Here is a 12,926-nt window from a genome sequence, read left to right as displayed (position 1 = left end):
ATATATTTTGGTTTCTTTTGGAGCAAATTAAGCAATTTCAAGGTGCCTGGCTCACCTGTTCGCTCCAACACGCCGTCATCTGGTTAATTACCCAACTGATTACAGCCGGAGTTAGCCACTTGCTTTATAGCCAGCTAAGTGGTATTTACGTTTTAATTTAACGCTTCTTTTGGCCGGGCGTCTGCGTGTTTGGGTGGTTCAGTGCTTGAGTGGGCTGTGTGATGGATAATGGGTGTTCGGGCAATGCGCTTTCGGTTTCAAGAAATGCAATACAAAGGCGAAAAAAAGCAAGAGCCAAAAAAACCAAAGCCGGATGCCAAGGCTAAAAAGCTTTAAGCACAAGTAAAGACGTTGTCTGCACTGGGTGAGCGGAGGCGGGGCTGGGCTGTCCTGGACATTACCGTCTGTAATTGCTGCGGCTGGCAGGCGAGTCCCTTAACGACAGGACCCCAGGACAGTTCGGCAACTGTTGCCTTTTGCTTTTAGTCGTTGGCCGTCCATTCAAGTGGTTTTTGATGACAAAATGAAAGGTAATTTTAGCGCAAATTCTCGCTCTGATTTCGACCAACTGCCGTGGTGTCCTAGACAAATGACAAGTTATGCCAAAGGCAGACGCATCTGGTGTGAGGCCCCATCAAGTAGGCTTTGTGAGGATCGCTAATGCAAAAAAATTGCCTGCCTGGCAATTGTGAGCGTAACAATAGAAACACCAAAATGTGCAAAAATTATAATGAAAACGTTTTTCGGCAATCGGAAATTGTGGTTACATTTAGGATAAGTGCCGTCTTCATACACTGAGAAAAAGCTTCTGCGAGCATGGAGAAAATAAAGTAAACTGCTGCAAATGTAAGTTGCCTTAATGTAGAAGAACTGCAGTACCAGTACCAACTCCCCAAGCACCCCACAAGCCTATTACTGGCTGATGAATTTGCCAGCTTTAATCAGTGCGCCTGCAGCGGGAAACCACCATCAAAAGCAGGCAGCACAAAAACAAAGGCAACCCTGCTAACTGGGCATATAAACGATTGCACGAGCATCTGTATCTGTGGCTATATCTGCAGCTCGAACTGTTGCCTGTATCTGTCTAACTGTGTGTGGCGGTAAATCTTTATAAGCGCGAATAATTGGTTTCCTCATTTAATGCGAATGGTTGGGCACCAACAGCAGCGGGAGTTTTAAGGGAGTTGGGGGTAGAAGCAGCAGGCGGCTGCCGTTGTTGCAATCGTTGCGCCGCATAGAAAATGCTCCACAATAAACATCAGATGATTTTTTTTTCCTTTTTTGCGCCGTGCCCCGTTAGCTGTCAGAGCAAACAGCAGGAGTCATAATATTGCAACAGCATCGGGATCGCAGTCAAAGCTGGGAGAGTCCAGAGTTTGAGTCGGTGTCAGCTTTGACTTGGGGGAGCAAAAAAGAAATTGCTGGAAAAAATTAATTGCATTTTCATTATGTTGACTGGCAGAGTCAGTCAGAGTCAAAGGAAGACCGGCAGACAGCAAGCAGTAGCAGTAGCAGCAACAGCAGACAGATAGACAAATGACGGGGATATATAGGCACTTATACATATTGTAATATGCGTACAGAGTCTCCCTTCTAACTAAACTGTCCTTATGATATACTTTGCTGATGGTAGTGAGTGGGCATTAGATATATGTATGTGTAAAGGCATTGGAGTGAAGTACGAAGGTGGTAAATGTCATAAATAAAATGACATATATAAGTATTCGCTTATATCATCATTCCACTTTTAAAAGATACTAACAAAACAAATACTTAAAAACAACACGCGCATTAAAAGTGGATCCCCTTATCGCGGTCTTATAAATTGATCTATAAAATATATGTGAGGTTAAACAACAATATGCAATACCGGAAAAAAACACCTTTCTTATCTTTATTTTTTGTACGGCGGGAAATTGATTTCACAAGGCAGACTTACGTAAACAGGTTTTGTGTTTTTCTAACCCAAATCAATGGATCGATAAGATCAATAACATCACATGTTTCCTTTACGTTGTGTGAGTGGCGTTTAGATAAGGTTAATACGAGGCTTTCTACTCAGCCATCGTGCTATATTTTTTGTATAATTTTAAGGTTCAATTTAACATTGAAGTTTATAAAATATAGATATGCATACACCCTTGTTTGTTTATGATGACGTTTTGCAGTATACCTGTAATATAGTCAATCCCCACGAAATTTAATTTAGATCGGCCAACCCTTCATTATAGCATTCCAGCCATACCCATTTCCATCATTATCATACGAAATGCATGAGTCAAACAGTTTGACTGATATGAAGGCGATTGCCGCAAAAAAAGATAAATACTTTACGCTTTATTTACATAAGATACGTCGCACAATGTGCTATATATACGAAAAGTATTTTTCAGGCCCTGTTATTGTCAACTTACTGCGGTTATCGTTTGGTTCGGCTGAGTTCGTGGTAAACTTAACTGAATGTGACGCTAGCTGGTGTTTGTCGAAAGTAGAATAGAAGAATCTCACACCATGTCGAATGTTACATGTGATAAGCCTGCTATTCTACTTGCCAATCCACACCGATCAGAGTAAAACAAAAACCATAAAACCTGCACACACGTGGAAACATATTTGAATTTACATATTTATTTATTTTTTTTCACTAAATCGATCACACAGAGGACGACACTTTAATCCGAGCACATTCGCTGCAATCACAGGTAAAAATCTATATTCCATTCAAATGATTTCACGAAAGGGAATACATAACAGGAGAACTGAGCACTTCGGAGTTCAATAACGAAATAATGGCATATTTTCATAGATATCGCTTTTTATATGATATGCCTTATCTGACGACAGTTTTTTATTTACTTTACCTTCTACTCAGGCAATATCTTATGTGTGTGTGTGTGTGTGTGGAGTAGATAACTGGATTTGGATTGGCCGCTGTTATCGATAGTGAGAAGCGTATCACATACATACATGTATATGGGCATAGATATGACGACCTCATGCTGAATGTGGCATGGATAAACACAGCCAAGTGAATAAAGCTAAAGGCTCCAAATAAATGTGACACATCAAGCGAACAGGTATTTATACAAATCTACATTTATTAAAGGTGATCTCTTCACAGGCTGTCTATTAGAATGCTTGTTCAGCCAATGTCCAGTTTAGCTCGCCGATTTGAAGACTACATCGAAAACGACGAAACTAAACAAACAGAACGAGCAAACAACAAACAGAAATTGTGTAAAAGGTCGTCAAACGTGTCGTTGGCACATCGTTGATAAGAAAACCCAAATGCAGACCATATACACAACATACATAGTTTATACATACATACTATGTACTCTGCCCGGCGTGGTTGGTATCAATAAATGCTTCTACTGCGGCAGTTACCAGCACATTGAGTCAGATAAGATATAGAAATTAACTGTGATAAATGACAATCAGGTGAAGAATTCAGGGAGCTAGCAACAATATCGGAAAATTTAGCTCATGGGATAATCAAATATTGTAAATTAGAAAATAATAATCGAAATTGAACGAACTCAATTCCATTGATGACATTGTGTGTCGATGATGGAATAACTTATCAGTAAGATCAATCAAAATCGATAGTTTCCCGTCGACTGGCAGAAGTCGAAGTAAATTAGTCGAATCTTATAAGATATACATATAAGTAAAAATGCTTTAGACGATAAGCTTTCGTACTCCATAATAAATAATACACAGAAAAAATAAACACATGACTTTAAAAGGCAGACAACACTTTCATAAATAACTTCATTATCTAGGATTTATATTAATAAACGTGATTGGTCAACAGATGAAAATATATTTATCAACTTGATTGCTTACGGTGATTACAAATTTATATACAAATTTACTATTTACTTTTTAATATATTTTCCAAATAACTTTCGTCATCATTTCGTAGAAAAAATGCACACCTATTGCATGTATAGCACTAGAAACATTAACCTGAATTTCTTGCCTTATCGATTTTATGTTTAAGTATTTCCGCTGGCAACACCAAACTAGCCATACTAACATACTTTGATTACATAACACATAACACCTCAGCGCCTCATGGTTAACAAAATTTAAGCGAATAAGTCAAAACTTTTAAATTGTTCTTCGCATTCGAAAAGAATGCGAGACATATCTTATCTTAGAGCAATGCATAAATATAAATACATATTGATATGTATTACTTTAAGATTTTATATGCCTGCCAACTGAAAGCAAACAAAAACTTCGACTGTTAACTTATTGTATTTTAACTTAGCGATAAGTTTTCGTTGTCAATTCCTTCTCGGGCACCTGCTATCCCTGTTTCCCTATCAGTCCCTTATATATTTGCGAACTTATTCGACTGCCAGATACTCAGTAATAAGGATGAGGCTTAATTCAGCTCACAGTTGAGCTCATTCATTTCTCTTAGTGACCTAAGCTTGTATTATAACATTGATAACAAACCAATAAGTGTGAATCATATGTTAAAATTATTTACTAACTTCAAGAAAGCATGACTGGCTAGGAAAAATAATCTATGTATGGCTTGCCGACATTTCATTCTCCCTTTATTTTTTTATAACGTTTTAAAATGTGGCGACAGACTAATCGATATAGACTTCAATCATAAATTTCTCTAGCCTTTAGCGTATAAGTTGGCGTTCATTAAGTTTATTTCATGTCAGACTATGAAAATGTATTTGTCAAAGCGAAGATCTGTCCGGTTTGTAAGTTTTGAAACTGGCAATGAGTAATCAATAATGCAAAACGTTTCATTTAAAATTCTAAGAATTTAATTAAATTGCACAAATGACAGGCAACTGGGTTGGGTCTACGTTCCAAGAATCCTTTTGGGGGCACCATCCAGGAAACATATTCGCACGTACAATTGATTAAAACTACGTGTTGCGATTGCATAATGAATGCACAAATGTCATTGTGCAATCGCAGTGGGGACTTGATTGCACCTCGGACAATTCAAGTTACTTGGATAATAGGCATCGAATTTGGAGGGAAGACGCATGCAGGCATCGAAATCCCAGCAAACTATTCATAAAGAAATTTGTGAAAATGGGTGAAAATTCATTGATAAAGAAATAATAATTTCCGCTCTTGTCGCCCACCAATGCACACAGGACTTTATGATTTTCAATTTCCGGACTCAGATTCTCGAGTCAATGGAAAAATATACAATTGCAATAGCAGCAGTTTAAAGTACAGTCGCCGCTTTAGGCCATAGGGTCGAAGACCGCTAAAAGTTAAACAGAGTTGTTCACCACGTGGATGGAGCTCAGCCTAGTCACATTTCACCTGCGGCAGCTTGCAATGAAAAATCGTTTAATGACACCATTCACACACTCGGGGACACACACACACACATACACACACACACATACACACACCCACACACACACAAACACACATACACACACACACACACACACACGTACAAGCCAGCGCAGTCCGGGGCAGACTTTTGCACTCGTTTCGACTGTCTGTCTATTTTGTCAGTTGTGGGATGAAGGGTTTTGGTTGGATGCCGTTTGTAGCTGTAGGCAACAATTGCAACATTTTCCAGCCGCCATCAAAAAAGGGAGCAGCCTGCAGGTAACCTTTTGTACGTAGCAGTCACATAGCCAACATCATTTGTCAAGCTCTACGGCAATTAGATGTGTCCTATGTTTCTAGTCCTATATGAAAAGCAGTTGAGTTCTTTTTTGTTGGGGGCGAATATACAATCAAGCAGGTCATATTTTTAAAGGGCGTCTTATCTGTAAATAACCTATATTTAAAGTGACATTTTTAAGAATCTTTATGAACTCTAAAATGGGTGAATTTCGTTGGAATTCTACTCTCCCTACGCAATCAATCACACAAAGTTAATTTACAGAAGAAAAAACAATGATTATGTATCTTTATCATATTTAAGCTATCCATAATCAAAGTTAATTCATCAATCAACTTCAGACTTAATCTTAGAGTCCTGAACCAGAAATTTCCCCACAGTCCTAGGCATAACTAGTAACTACTATTTCGAAAGAATCAAATCTTTGTTCACTTGCTTGAGACTGTACGTGCCGGCCCACATTTATATAGAATTTTTCGTTTTATTATATTCATTAGTTGTTAAAAAATTACTTTTATTTAGAATTCTGATAAGATATATCGAGCTACGCCTAAGTATATAGAATGTTGTCGCCAGAGGTATTGGTGCTTTGTGTGTGTGTGTGTGTGTGCCACTTTAAACAAGTGATTCGATTTATGATTAGGAATTTGAACATTGGTAAACAGCTTATGATAAGAAAACGTATTGCATACTATAAGTACCACGTCAACGTAGTTATTTCTAGGGCTCTGTTTTCTTGATTTTTTTTTTCTTTTTTTTGGAAGGGGAGTGTTGGTTAACACCAAAGATATTCCCTACAGTGTAATGAGACCTTTATTAAATTAGACCTCGACAATGAGTATGATTGCTAATTACCGATGCATCTCATGCCAATCGTTTGCATTGACCAAAACGCAAAATGCCAAAGTTTTAATCAATACCCAAAAACCGCAGTAAAGTCAACTCGAACTGCCACTGCAGCTAAATAGACCACGCCCACCTCATGCCATCGAATGAGGCCGCCCACAGGCGACAACCGCAGTAGGGCGGAGAACACTTTCGCATGCCGCAGCACGTAGAGCTCGTTAGACATTTTCTTAAGCTAATATTTTCACAGAGCACGGTGGACACAGACACGGACATGGAAACGGACACGGAGTGTGCTGCTGCCAGGAGGAGATTATTCAAATGATTGGAAATTATCATGTCCTTGCATCCATTTTTGGCTGCCAGTCGCTGTCCGTTCTCGTTGCCTATTGCCAGTGCAGCTCCCGTGTGCAAACAACAAATTGCATTTGTCATCTGCTGCATAAATAACGAGATAATACCGTAACATAATAACTGTCAGTGGGTGGCTGGCTTCTGATGGCGACGATCAAGGCTGGCTGTGAACTCCTCCATAGGTAATTCACGTCTCACCCGTTCGAGATTTGCATTGAGTGAGTGAGTATATTTGTGTGTGTGTATGTGCACGTGTGTGTGTGTGTGTATGTGTGTGGTGGTTCTGTGGCAAATGCGAATTTGTATCGTCGATTTGCATATTTAATCAAAATTAACATGACCGATAAAATCAATTACACACATTCGCACACACACACACAGACAAAGTGACAGAATGAGAGAGGGATGGGCATCTGGCAGACGTTGCAACGTAAGATACAGATACACACTCTCTCTCTATCTCTCTCTCTCTCTTTCTCTTTCTCTCTCTCTCTCTCTCTATCTCTCTATCTCCCTCTCTCTTTTCAAGCTACTCGAATAACAATTGCATTAGAAAATATATCGCCATTCTCATTGTCATCCTGCTCGTTCTCATCTTGCCTCATCGTCGACGTGTACAATTTTCGGTTCGTTTGGCTCTGAAATCCCTTTTGCAGAATCTACGACCATGTCGCTTTCAAACTGTGTAAACTGCAGTGAATGTGTGTACACGTATGTGTGTATGTGTGCATTACTGCATTGTTACAGACACTAATACGACCAACGGCTTATCCTGTCCAACGTGCTTAAATTGTTTCTTCCTGTCACACTGATTTTCTCTACTCGATTTATTTCATTTTGTTCCTTTGCTGTTTGTTGTTGCAGCTCATTGATATCCAAATGTATTTTTATGCTTTAAAATCCAAATAACAATATATGTGATTGCAACAATCTGAAATACGTATGTGTATTCTATTTAATTACATTTACATGTATTATATTGTTCCAGCACAAACGGATGCATTTTTATTTATTTACCTGCATTATATACATAAATATGTAGATTTATGTCAGCCAGCCGAGTAGTGGTAAACTTTTGTATTTATTGTTCGTTAAGATATGTCTGTTATATATGCAAATATGGTAAATCAAATTAGAGCATGTGGCATATTGGGAAAAAAATGCAAGTAATCTGAAATGAAAGCACGAACCAAGGAATAACGAATGTTTCATCTGCTGTCTGTCTTAAAAAAAGGAAGAATATGCCTATGTATATAAGTCGCTTTAAAGCTTACAAGTTAAAAACATATATTGTTTTAACAAATTCGCATTTATATATTCATAATACCCATCAGTTTCAGCCTGCAACATCTGGTGTAACTTTCAATTCCTTGCAGCCTCCCCTCCTTGCAAGAATGCAGCATCTTCTTCCTGCTAAGGCGATGCACTTGATTAAGTGCTGTCAAACTATATTTGTAATAGTATATGTATACATATAAGTATATCGTGTCTACAACACCTTTACTGAAATTGCAACGTTTCTGTAAAATATCTAAAATTCATTAGACACCCTAAAACGATTTCCTTTGCTCGAAAGCTGGCGTCCCGTTGAAATTCCTAAAATTTAATTACGCTTTCATTGCCGATATCTGGGACCGCGTTTTGTTGAACTCCTAGCTACATACATATACATATACATATATATTCTCATTGAATTGAAGCTAAAGGAAAAGTTGATTTTTCCATTTAGTATTTTCTCGCAGACAAATTAACACCAACTGTAAAGAGCTTCATAGGACCGACAAACTGCTTAATTGTCATTGGGCTGGCCGAAAGGGATATATATCTATATATATATATGTATGTGGGGGAGAGGTGAACGGAATCCATAAGTTCGCATTGATTGCGTTCAATTAAAATTCAGTTATGCTCCGGCGGCGTTTGGCAGTAACAGGAATATTTTAATTAATTTTCACGCGCTCAGCACAAAATTTTCGTTAGCTACCAAAGTAAATTTTGTACAGCTCTCGTTCTTTGCTGTTGTTGTTGTTTTTGCTACTGCTGTACAATATTTCCATTTGGTATTTATGCGCATTTAAGCTGCAGACTGCAAAAATATATTGACTCGTTCAATCATTCCGTTTTGTGTCACAAATGCTTTAATTATTGCAGTTTTTCCGAAATCAGCAAATTTAACGGGTATAAACACTGTTTAATTATTTATGTTGAACCTTAGATTGTAGAAATCGAATGCAAATTTTATAATGAAGTAGTTTAGTAGAATGGACAAGTATATATATTTAATTATTTAATGTCGACTGATATCAGTCGGTTCAGAAAAATAAAAAGAAAATAAATAATTAAAGTAAAGTAACATTAATTAAAACAAAAAACAAAAAAAAAGTGTATGGGATTTCTAAGGGTATTTAATTGCAAAATTGGTCCAACATTTGTGGCATGGGTTAGGGACATTTCAGAAGCAAACCCATTCAGTCCAAAATGTACTTACCTTCATTTAGATGGATCCATTTGATTACTATTGAAAGAAACACAAATTGTTTGCCTAAAATAACGCATGAATCAAAAAAAAAACTCTTTAAATGCATGAAATTAAATTGAAATATACAATTTTCTGAAGCTACACATTCGGAATACATTTAAATCGATTTAGCAAAATGAAAAGAAATAACCACAATCGAAAAGCGCAACGTGGCATCTTTAATACACAAAATCAACCATGCTTAAAGTGCACCCGAGTCTTCGATGCTGTGATCTATATATATGTAAGCCCTGTCTATCTATCTGGCGCACAGACATCAACATCATTATTGTGAGGGTCTATAGATACTTTGTCTAGCATTTCAATTGGCAAACATACTTCAGCTGGGAAGCTACACGGGCTTAGAGTAAAAAAGCCGCACACGCTGCGATAAATAAACAACAAGCTTCCCCGCCCCACTCAATCCTAATACTCAGGTCTACGCACTGGCAATGGCAATGGCAAAAGCCTTTCATCTACTTCAGTGCTCAAGTAGCAACAAAATACACAAGCAACAAAAAGGCGACTGCAGGGACAACATCAATAACAATAACAACAACGAGAAATGGCAACAAGCGTCTAAGTGTGATTTTCGAAAATGGCAAAAGTATGTTTTTCCAAATCTGACTTTAGCGTCAAATTTTCAAGGCCAACAACAATAACAACAGCAACAACTTGGGCGCAATTTGCAGCATACTTTTTGGCGCAAATCGTCGTCTTGAGTAGACACACAGAGAGAGGAAGAGAGACGCATCGTTTGAATGTCAGTGTTGATTTATCAAATTATTTACCAAGAGGTTTCCAAAATGATGATAAACCCCACCCCCGCATCAAACGGGTCGTTGATGACTTTGGTTTGTTTGCCTGCAAATATGCTGCACAAATGGCTATAGTCCTGATATCCTTTATATAGTTGTGTGTACCCTGGCAGCAGTTTAAGCTATTTTCACTGTTTATCCCAAACTTTGCCTAGTGCGCTCTATTGAAATTTATAGTTTTAGTTGCTTTGGCTTGACGGTTTCAAATAGCACGCAACTAATAGGTTTTCTTTGCATAAACTTGGTCTTACTAGTTATTGTTGTTGTTGCCTACTCAAATTTACTTGGCTCTCCTGTTGAGCTTCGGTGCCCTAGCCTGGCTTATGGATCCTTTTAAATTTGCAATGTGGCTGCAAAGTTTGTAGACTAGGAAGCGGGTCTTTAATTAGCGGAATTTTGTTTGTAAGCAAATGCAATAAATAAATATTGCATTTTTAGACAGGTGTACTCTGTGAAAGTTAGCAACATGTGCAATAATTGATGAATATATTTGTATTTAATTATTTCGACTTTTAAAACTCGTCTTTCTTCCCACAAATAATATGTTTTGATTTTGTTGACACGCTTACTGCTGCCTTGCAACTCAATTTTTTTTTTAGTAATTTGTTTGCCACTATTTGATTTAAATCTTTTAAGAATACTCCGACCATTTTTTTTTTGGCAGCATAACTACGAGGCCAACATTGCCGCTAATTAAACTAGCCCTAAAAGTATGTAGTGCAGCAGTGGCTTGACTTTTTTCCGCTACGACTAATCCATGGAAAAAGTTGGGTTCCAACAGTTGCAGTTGGCTGTTCCGCCACGAAAAACTGTTATGAAATTCATTTAAAGTTGAAGTCAAAAAGTCACGCGACAACAAAAACTGCAGGACAGCGGGAAACAAAAGTTTTGTTACTCGTTGATGAACTGCGGCATAGACGTGGAATGTGGATGTAGATGTGGATGTGGACGTGAATGTGGTAGTAGCATGTGGCCATAGTTCTGTCCGCACGACTCGAAACTGGTCAATGTAAGCGGCTTAGAAGCCGGCCCTTGGTAGCACTGAGATTTTGAATACTGCTGCGTATGCGTTATATTTGTGCATTTATTTTGGTTTCGGCTCGTAATCAAATTTACATATTTGGGCCACTGAAATTAATTATAATGCTACCACACACAAAAACCGCATTGAGAGATAAAGACAGGCGGGGAGAGTGAGAGAGGGAGAGAGGGAGGGAGAGAGAAATAGAGTGGGAGTGTGTGAGTGAGTGGTTGAAAGCTATGAATACGAAATGTGGCTTTGGCTTTGGATTTGCGGCTCAGCGCCAGCTCTTTCTCCACTGAATGTGTTGGTAATTTCATTTGGCCAGCTTCGTTTGTCTCCCGGCGCACCTCTTACCCACACACACACACATGCCAAAACTCATTTCATGGGTCACAGGGTACAATCATCTGAGAGGCCAACAAGCAAGCAATAGAAGAATAAAAAAAAACCTGGCCAAAAATTGATTATGGCGATGGCTGCAACGCCTGAGGGTCGAAGTAGATGTTGGTCAAACCAAGCAACTATCATCAAAATCCTATTAGTTGGGGGGGCCATGCAAAACCACGCCCCAAAAAACAGAATCCAGCTTTGTCCTTGTTCAGTTGCCTGCGTTTTGTCAGCGTTTATTTGCCAAATTAATTCCCAAAAAGGTAAGCCAAACTTGCGATTTGAAACAATCAGCGCTGGCAAGGTTAGAACTGGCCCTTTACCCTCACCCCATACACACACACATAAACACACACACACACAAAAGATATATCCTTTTGTCCTTTTTGTGTTGCTGCTGCAACTGTTGTTTGCCCAGCGGGCAGTTGCCGCCACCTCAGCCAGCACACAATTTGTGACAATTCCTTTTTGCGGATTAATATTTGCTCTGCTTCTATCTCTATCTCGCTCTCCCTCTCTCTCTCTCTCTCTCTCTCACTCTTAGCTTCTATTTGTAACTCTCCCCTTCTTGGCCTTCTGGCCAGTCACCCTGGGACCCTGACCGGTTGCGCTTTTGCCTGCCCTCCGTTTGTTTGTTTCGGCTTGTTTCCACACTTTATTTAAATTAACATGCGCATATTTTTTAATAGTCTCGTGTGTGGCCAAAGCAAATTCAGGGCTCTGCTAAGGGTTCCCTTTTAGGACAAGGTGATTTCGGGCAAGGGGTTTCTATTGTGATTTGAGGCCCAAGATAGTTATTTTTAATGCTGTGCTCATTGTTTTAGAACTTTATAATGTCTTGGGGTTCTGTGCCAAAGTATTATTAAGATAAGCAAAATTGGTTTACTTTCAACCCAAAAGTTTTTTGTCAAAATTTCTCAAGAGGACAAAACATAATTATAGCTTATTACAATTAAGTCATAAATACTTTAGTAGTCAAATTAAATCGACCCGATTTATTAGCTCTCCATCAAAAGCTGATTTTCGTTTTAAAAATGCAATTATATTAAAAATTGCTGGCATATCAATTCATATGCTGCCTTTCAATTGATAAATATATAATTTTTGTTATTACTATTGACTCATATAAATGAAATCATCGAGTGCCATACGATGCACTTTGGCAAAGTATTTCATTTTCGTAATTGCAACTGAAAATAAATGTGCACTTAACTTTGCAGTAATTGAAAAATGCGCTTAGCAGCAAACGCAATAAGAAATGCTTAAGCAGGCCAAATGTGGGCGGTTGCAAGGATCCATTGAAAGGAACACAAGAAACGGAGATGCGACCGAACGATAAGAGATACC

General features: G+C 38.4%; 1 long non-coding RNA gene across 2 annotated transcripts; it reads left to right on the top strand.

Annotated features, from left to right (window-relative positions):
• The first annotated feature begins 2,440 nt into the window (after positions 1–2,440).
• LOC116805878 lies at positions 2,441–3,715 on the top strand. 2 transcript variants are annotated; one of them, XR_004365436.1, is made up of 3 exons: positions 2,441–2,570; positions 2,662–2,702; positions 2,873–3,715. It is a non-coding gene; the product is annotated as an uncharacterized LOC116805878 (long non-coding RNA). The 2 variants fall into 2 exon arrangements; XR_004365437.2 differs by having other exon boundaries at positions 2,449–2,702; positions 2,873–3,077; positions 3,134–3,715.
• Positions 3,716–12,926: the final 9,211 nt, after the last annotated feature.

This window comes from Drosophila grimshawi, unplaced genomic scaffold, assembly GCF_018153295.1.
Source record: "Drosophila grimshawi isolate 15287-2541.00 unplaced genomic scaffold, ASM1815329v1 contig_44, whole genome shotgun sequence".
Classification (NCBI taxonomy): domain Eukaryota; kingdom Metazoa; phylum Arthropoda; class Insecta; order Diptera; family Drosophilidae; genus Drosophila; species Drosophila grimshawi.
This window is presented reverse-complemented; position numbering and strand designations above follow the sequence as displayed.